Source organism: Fukomys damarensis, unplaced genomic scaffold (genome assembly GCF_012274545.1).
Source record: "Fukomys damarensis isolate Sample0158 unplaced genomic scaffold, DMR_v1.0_HiC HiC_scaffold_23, whole genome shotgun sequence".
Classification (NCBI taxonomy): Eukaryota; Metazoa; Chordata; class Mammalia; order Rodentia; family Bathyergidae; genus Fukomys; species Fukomys damarensis.
In genome coordinates, this window is record NW_022900935.1 from 30,611,311 (window position 1) to 30,619,864 (window position 8,554).

General features: G+C 33.6%; 1 protein-coding gene and 1 non-coding gene across 3 annotated transcripts in view; both read left to right on the forward strand.

Annotated features, from left to right (window-relative positions):
- The window catches only part of Zfyve9 (zinc finger FYVE-type containing 9), a 101,175-nt gene that overhangs the window by 27,565 nt on the left and 65,056 nt on the right, over positions 1-8,554 (forward strand). The window lies entirely within an intron of this gene.
- On the forward strand, positions 1,477-1,601 carry LOC117287434. Its single transcript, XR_004518748.1, has one exon. It is a non-coding gene; the product is annotated as a U6atac minor spliceosomal RNA (small nuclear RNA).

Genomic DNA, 8,554 nt, shown 5'->3' on the forward strand with positions numbered 1-8,554 from the left:
AGAATTGTGATTTGATACAGGTCTAGATTCAAATTTTAGGTTTGTTACTATTAACTATGTAATTTTCTTAATCTTTCATTTTCTAATCTAAAAGCAAGCAAAAAATGTGCAATTTTCATTGGGTTGTTTTAAAGATTATACAAAATGACAGAAATTATTACTAAATAATTATTTACATCCTTTCTCACCTGATTTGTCTGTATTAATTAGGTTGCTTTCAATTTCAGGGAAGAATATCTGATCTTCAGTGACTTAAACATAACATTTATTTCACATACGAAGCTGTGAGACTTGGTTATGTTTGGGTTAAGAGTCAGGATTGTAGAAATTCTCTTGGTCTTTGTCTCATAGTCTGAAGATAGTGGTACAGCTCTCTAAGTATCACATTCAACTAGACAACATCATAGGTGCAAAGAAACTGGCTTAGAGAAAAAAGAGCCTACTCCTTTTGCTACCCTCTTATCAGGAAGTAAAGAATCCAACATTTTCTTTCAATTCAGTGGCCAACTCTAGACCACAGATCTGTGACCAGTGACTGGCAAAAGAGCTTGCCAGGATTGGCTAATCAATCGTAATTGGTCTGGGCTTGTTAGTATTTGATTACTAATGTTTAAAAATGTATCTAATTCCATTTTGCAATCTGTATTTGTTAGCTGAAGTAGACCTATGATCAATAGCCCATGTTTCATTAAATTAAATTCATCATTTTATGTTGTTTGTTTTGCATACTACTTATAACACTTTTTGAAATGTTTCCTTTCTTAAGCAAATAACAAAAACATTTTTGGTATAGACCAGCATATCCTGATTTAATTAAGTAAATTAGGTACTTTTGGTAGACAAAGAAAATTCTAAGCTGGGCATGATTACATGTTCCTATAATCTCAGTTATTCGGGTAGCTGAGGTGGAGGATTGCAGATTTGAGGATAGCCTAACACTGTCTCAAATAAAACCTGGCGCTGTGGCAAATGCCTGCAGTCTCAGCTACACAGGATGCTGAGGCAACAGGCTCAAAAATTGGAAGCCAGCATCAGCAACTTCACAAGACATGTCTCAAGTAAAAAATAAAAATAGGGCTAAGAGTGTAGCTCAGTGGTAAAAGTTCTATCCCCAGTACTAAGAGAAAAAAAAAAAAAAAAGAAAATTATAACAAAGTGCATTTAAGTTGAGAAATTAAAATGGAATTTTTGCTATGTGGAATTTGTGAAATTTATGAATTTATATGGATTACAAGCTCATAGTTCCATGTTTTTCCCCATCTTCATTTATTTATCTTAGAGATAAGGACTGATGAGAAAATCTTTGAGCTTCTCAAAAGAAAAGGACTTAAATAAATATAGGTATATTTTGGTGGAAATTAATCAAATTATATAAGAAGATAGCTAGAAAAATAGCCAAAGCAATATGATTTTGTAAAATAACATCCATTGAAAAAAGAAACTTATTTTCATTCTAGTAGAAATTAAACATATCCAGTGTTGTATGAAAGGAGAGAAGGTTAGCACTCCCCCTGACAAGGATGGAAGAGGACCTTGGGCCTGACAACAACACACCGTTAAGGCATTGCCACCTACTTCGTGGCATTTAACCACTGTTTTTAGTTGGAAACTGGATAAAGAAGATGTGGTTTTTCTATAAAATGGAATACTACTCAGCCATAAAGAATGAGAAAGTAGATTCATTCATAGGTAAATGGGTACATTTTGAGGATATACTCCTAAGTGAAATAAATAAGTCATACATATGCAAATACTGAATAGTTTCTCTAGTGTGAAAAACTAAAATAGTACTTAACATCCTAATGGGACAATTGGCAAATAGGAAGAAAAGGACCAAAGGTGTAGGGACAGTGAGAAAGATAGGGAAAGGGGAATAAGGGAAAAGGAAAAAAATATGAGAAAATGTAAAAATGGAATTAAAGTGTTTGAAATGGGGAGGGGAGGTGGGGGTAAAGGGAGGGTGGGGACAAGGGGAAAAATGAGAACCAAGACCTGGCATGTAAAGGTACAAGATCCCAGTAATGAAGGTAACTGTACTGTCTACCTAGAATGTATCAATAAATTAAATTTTAAAAAAAGAAACATATCCAATAATTTCTGTACTTACTAGCCACAGCTAAATTCCCTTTATTGCAAAGAAGCATATGTTAGCAACTAGTACATGAAAGGTTTTGGGCTAGGTATTGGGGGATTTCAGAGGTTCATAAATTTTGATATATGATCTCATGGAATTTATAATTAAAGGCACTGATTTCAGTGAGTGGGGAAGGATTATCTGGATATCTCAGGGTTTTACAAAAATCCAAAAACCAAATTGTGTACCACTGATCTGAGTAGACAGTACCCAGTTTGACAGCAAATTATATGTATACAGTATATTGAGAGCACCAGTTATATGTGATTTATATTTATTCTTATTCAGTCCACATCAGAGTCTTTTAGAGTAGATATTATTTTTTCTGTAGGTCAAAGTTACAGAATTTTCAAGTGCTCTAGCTAGTTCTAAGTCATTCTGCTTCCCCAGCACAAATCCCAATTCATGTTAGTAATATAAACAAAATACTTAAGAAACATTGAATAATGAGAGGTTAATTTTTCTAAGGAGTTTCAAATGACTACTTACAAAGGGAGATACGAAAAATGTATATAATTTATGTAACAAAGTTTTAAAATATGTGAGGAAAATGGAATCTTATCTAATGGCTGGAGAATTAGCAGTAGGAAAAAGTAAATACATCTTACAGAAGAATGCATGAAGATAGAAAATGTGCTTGATTGTAGAGGGGCTAATAAAAAATAAGAAGTTGTTTTGTATACTGTAAGGCTTATATTCAGCTTTTGTTAAGTTGTAATTATAATTGTAATAATATTTTTATATAAGTGGAATACAAAATAATTATACTAGAATTTAGGGAAGTATTAAAACATAGCAGTTTATTTCGGTATTCCTGTAATGGGAGGATCAAGGCCACATGGGTTCCATTCTTGCTGTCATTGTTAATTGGAAAAGCATGTTACTCTAAAATGCTCAAGAAATGTGCTTTGTTTTTATGACTTTACACATTCTTAATTTAGATAATTATTCCATATAGCAATATAATTCCTACTTCTGTTTGATAAGCAACAAATTACAGAATAGAAAGAGTACAAAGAACTTCTCCAAAACATTCTCTGGAAAATCATCACCATTATTATATATTCATGGTAATTTCTTGTTGAAATTTCTGATTCCAGTAGATCTATCAAGGTTCATTTGATTTGAATATTTTGACCCCCATTTACTGGATCATTTTAGTTTAAAAGCCTAGAAGAGCCATTGAATTTAAAATTATAAGAAAAAGGAAGTTCTTAAAAGGAGAGAATTTCTAAAAGAGAAGGTTTTAAAATCTTATTTGCTCATTTGCAAAACTATCACAGGTGTGACTGGTTCTAATTTACTACATGCAAGTTAGTAAATGATTTCTATTTGAAAATGGTAGATGTAAGTACAGATTTTGAAAGTAAAACTTGATAAATACATATATAAAACTTAGATATTTTGTATTTGGGATGGTGTTAGTTGTGAGAATAACAGTTTTTGAATGCCATGCTTTATGCTAGGCTTATGTATTCTAACATCCCACTTCCCTGACACAGTACAGATCAGAGAAATGTGTCTCAGAAAATTTGAGTAACTTACCCAAAATTTCAGAGTTTATTAATGGGAATGTGTGGGTTTTAATTCAAAATTTGTCCAATTTCAAAGCCTCACTATTTTTACTGCGATGGAAATGGAGCAGTATCTGTATCTCAGCATTCTGGGAGGCCGTGACAGGAGGATTCCAAGTTTGAGCCCAGCCTTAGCAACTTAAGTGACTTAGCAAGACCCTGCCTCAAAAGAAAAAAGAGCTGGGAATGTAAGAAAGCCCTGGGTTAAATCACCAGTACTAGAAAAAAAAAAAAAAAAACAGTATCTCTACTTAAATTGCTAACTAGAAAGATGTCATTGTTTTTAAATGAACATTAGGTTTGGGCAGCGTTAAGGGATTGAGAATTTGAATATTTGAATTTTTAAGGCAGACAAGTGATTGGTGCTCTTGGGTAGTAGTGGAGTCTATTAGCAGATTTCTATTTTCAGTTTTCTCAAACTACGAGGTATGAAGAGAACATTATGGACACCACTTTTTTGAAAGAAGAGATTTAGTGACAGTAATATATATCACTTGATGTACCCACATTATTTTCTACTTTGTTTTTAAAAAGATAAAATAGATTAATTTAATGCATTGATTAGTGGTTTGAATAGACAGAATAGACAACTGTAGTACAACAGTGTGGAAAGGAGCCCTAGGATGAGAATGAAAAGCTCTGAAGCTCTCTTTTCCCCTGTAAAAGGAGGGATTGCATACAGTTTCTTTCTCCCTGCAGGGTCTAAAAGAGCTTGTATGGGGCTCTGTGAAAGAAAGAAGAGAAGAAGTCAGTCAGTCAGACAGACAGGCAAGCTTTGTACTAGCACTGATTTATCTATGTAAAATTATTGCTGAATTTACTGTTTAGCTGAGCTTACTCTGTGGGAAGTTTATGCCATTAAACATTTTGAAATGTGCTGGGCTGGAAGTATATTTTTTTTGTTTTGTTTTGTTTTGTTTTTTTGAGACAGTGTCTCACCATAAAGTCCAGGCTGGCCATGAACTCAATGAATAGCCTTGGCTGGCCTCAAACTCAAGACAATCCTCCTACCTCAGCCTCCCAAGTGACAGGATTAGAGGTGTGTGCTACCCTGTCCGGCTGGAAGTGAATTTTGAAAGTCATTCCAGTTAGCCTGGAATCTATTTATCAAGGTATCAGTAAAGTGAGCTATACTTAGGGTTTTATTTTGCAATTCTTGATTTTTTTTTGTATTAATTTCTTATTGTAGCTTCATCAGGGTCTTCTTAGGCATTCATGATCTCCATGAGTTACATAAAAAAAATCTTACTATCTTGCATAATATCAAAGTGCCATAATGAAATGATCTAGATTAATTTTTAATATCACTGTAGAGAAGTTTCTACCTCAGACATTAGAGGTTTACAAATGTAATTATAAAATGAACATTTATAATTGTTATAAAATGTACCTTATATAAATTTATACTTATATAACTTATATGTGTTTAATGTGGCAAGTTATAGTCAGTTTCTGATTTTATACATTTAATTTGAATTAGTGTTCCACCATACAATCAGGAATTTTATCAAAAAAGAATATATAAATATATATATATATTTCTGAAATACATATATTTTACTTTATTACATTTATTGATACATTTTAGGTATACTGTACAGTTGTATTCATCATTGGGATCTTGTACCTTTATGTGCTTATCTTGGTTCTTATTTTTCCCCATTTCCTAGCTCTCCCTTCAGCCCTTCCACCCTTCCCTGTTTTCAAAGACATTGTTTCCATGTTTTTCTTTTTCACATATTTTTTCTTTATCCTTTTTACCTTTCCACTACCCCTCCTTCTTCCTCTACTCTTTTAGACCTTTTCTTCCTATTACACAATATCAGTTATACATTTTCATCCTTATTTACACTTTTAGTTTTTCACTTCAGAAAAACTGTTGGGTATTTACACACGTGTGACTTACTGATTTCACTTAAGAGTATGGCCTCAGTGTGCACCCACTTAGCTATAAATATCTCTATCTTTCTTTATGGCTGAGTAGTACTTCATTTTATAAAAAAAAGACCATATCTTTTTTTATCCAGTCTCCAGTTGATGGGTAGTTGGGCTGTTTGCAAATTTTACCTATTACAAACTGTGCCACTATATACATGGCTGAGCATATATCATTGTGGTAGGATCCTCTTAATTCTTTTGGCCACTTAGCTATAAATATCTCTATCTTTCTTTATGGCTGAGTAGTACTTCATTTTATAAAAAAAAGACCATATCTTTTTTTATCCAGTCTCCAGTTGATGGGTAGTTGGGCTGTTTGCAAATTTTACCTATTACAAACTGTGCCACTATATACATGGCTGAGCATATATCATTGTGGTAGGATCCTCTTAATTCTTTTGGGAAGATATACAGCGCATCTCCCCACAACCCTGCCAGCATTTGTTATTGGTTAATTTGATAACAGCCATAATTTGTGGGGTGAGGTGGAATCTCAGCATTGTATTCCTCTGCATCTCTAGAATGACCAGTGATATTGAACATTTTTTCATATGATTATTTGCTCTTCTTTCTTTGAGAATGTCTGTTCATTTTAGATGTCCATTTTTGAATTGGGTCTTTATGTTTGGGGGGGTCTGGTTTTTTTTTAAAGTTCTTAATATATTCTAGATAGTAGATCTCTGTCTGAGGAACAGCTGGTAAAAATGTTTTCCTACATTGTGGGTTGTCCCTTAGCTCTATTGGTGATTTCTCTGGCAGTGTAGAAGCTTTTTAAAAAGATGCAATCCCAGTTGTTGATTCTTTGTGCAGAAATATGTAGAACAGTTTTTTATATTTAAAAAGTATAATTTAAAATGCCACATTTTAGTTTAAGTGAAAAAGTACTTTAAATAATTAAATTATCATTAGAAATAACTGTTCAGATTATAAATTGAGACTAAAATACCCATTTTGAGTTGGGATGCAAAAGCCTGATACAGTAGTTTCATTTTATTTTATTTTATTTATTTATTTATTTATTTTTTTTTTAAAGGAAAGTTTTATTTTTTTTTTCTTTTTGGTACCGGGGATTGAACTCAGGTCCTTGCGCTTGCGAGGCAGGCCACCGAACCGCTGAGCTAAATCCCCAGCCCAGTAGTTTCATTTTAAACCCAGTAATATACTCACCTTTGAAGATGGAAGCCTTTTGCCTATCTCTACATATCCCCCATCCAGCTCTCTAGACATATCCATTTTTAAAAGATTGATAGATTTTTATTTTTACAGCAAAGAATGGAGAAGAAAGTACAGTTCCCATAACACACACACAGGCACTTCATCCTGTTATAAATGTTATTAAAGGGGTACATATGTAATTGATGAATCAGCATTTATATATTGGAGTTTTATTTTTGTTTTACAGTACTGGAAATTGAACCCAGACATAGGTAAGTGCTCTACCACTGAGCCACACCCCCAGCCCTTTTTTTTTTTATTTTGAGACAAGCTTTCATTAAGTGTCTGGGCTGACCGTGAACTTGTGATCCTTGTGCTTCAGACTTCCAAGTAGCTGGGATTATAGAGGTATAACCACTCTACCCGATGATACACTGTTTTTTGTTTTTTTGGGTTTTTTTTTTTTTTTTTTTTTTTTTTTTTTTTGGTATTACAGGTTGAGCTCGGGTCCTTGTGTTTGATACACTATTTTTAGCTAAAATCCTATAAAATGAATATATGATACTGCAGTTTATATTAAGGTTCAATCTGTGTTAAGAGCTTTTGATAAATGCATGTTATATATCCTATCACAGTATCATATAGCAGTTATACTATCTTGAAAACCCAAGTTCCATTTATTTTTCATTTCCCTTATCTCCCTAAGCTCCTTAGTATCACTTCTGAAATTTTGCCTTTTCCAGAGTGTTGCATGCTTGGAATCATGTAGTGTGTAGCATTTTGAAACTGCCCTCTTTCAGTTCAAAACATTCATGAATTCACCAGGATATAATTCATTGGTAGGTATTACCTAGCATGTCCAATGTCCCCCCCCCCCGCACAGGATAGAGGGGTGTGTGGAGGGAGAAAGAGGAATGAAGAAAGAAAGGAGAGAAGGAAGATGTTAGTCCTGCGTTGGAGGAGCAGCTGGTAAAAATTTTCTCCCAATCTGTGGTTTGTCACTTCACTCTGCTGGTGGTTTCTTTAGCTGTGCAAAAGCCTTTTAATTTGACGCGAACCCAGTTGTTGATTCTTTATACTACTTCCTGTGGAATCAGAGTTTTGTTCATAAAATCTTTGCCTACACCTGTCTTCAAGGGCCCTTGATGAAAGGTATGGGTCTAGTTTTTATCTTTGGCATGTGGAAAGCCAGTTTTCTCAGTACCATTATTAAAGAGGCTTTCTTCCAGGTAAGCTGTTTGGCCCCTTTTGTCAAAGATGAGGTAGCTGAGTGCATTTGAGTCATTTCCGCATCTTCTATTCTGTTCTGTTGATCTTTGGGTCTGTTTTGTTTTGTTTTTGCCAACACTATGCTGTTTTTATCATGGTAGTTTTGTAGTTTAACTTCAAATTGGGGGTTGTGATGGCCCCCGCCTTGCCTTTGTTATACAGAATTGCTTTTGCTGTTCTAGTTTTCTTCTGGTTCCATATGAATTTTATGATTTTTTTCTCTAGCTCTATGAAGTATGCTATTGGTATTTTGATTGGGATTGTATTAAACTATATAACAAATTTGGAAATATGGCCATTTTCACTATATTGGTTCTGCCTATCCAGGAACAAGGGATATCTTTCCCTTTTGTGATACTCTCTTCCATCTCCTTTTTAAGAGTACTATAGTTTTCATTATATAGATTTTTCACTTTCTTTGTTAGGTTGACTCCTAAGTATTTCTTTTTTTTTTCTTTTTTCTTTTTTTTTTTTTTTTTTTCTT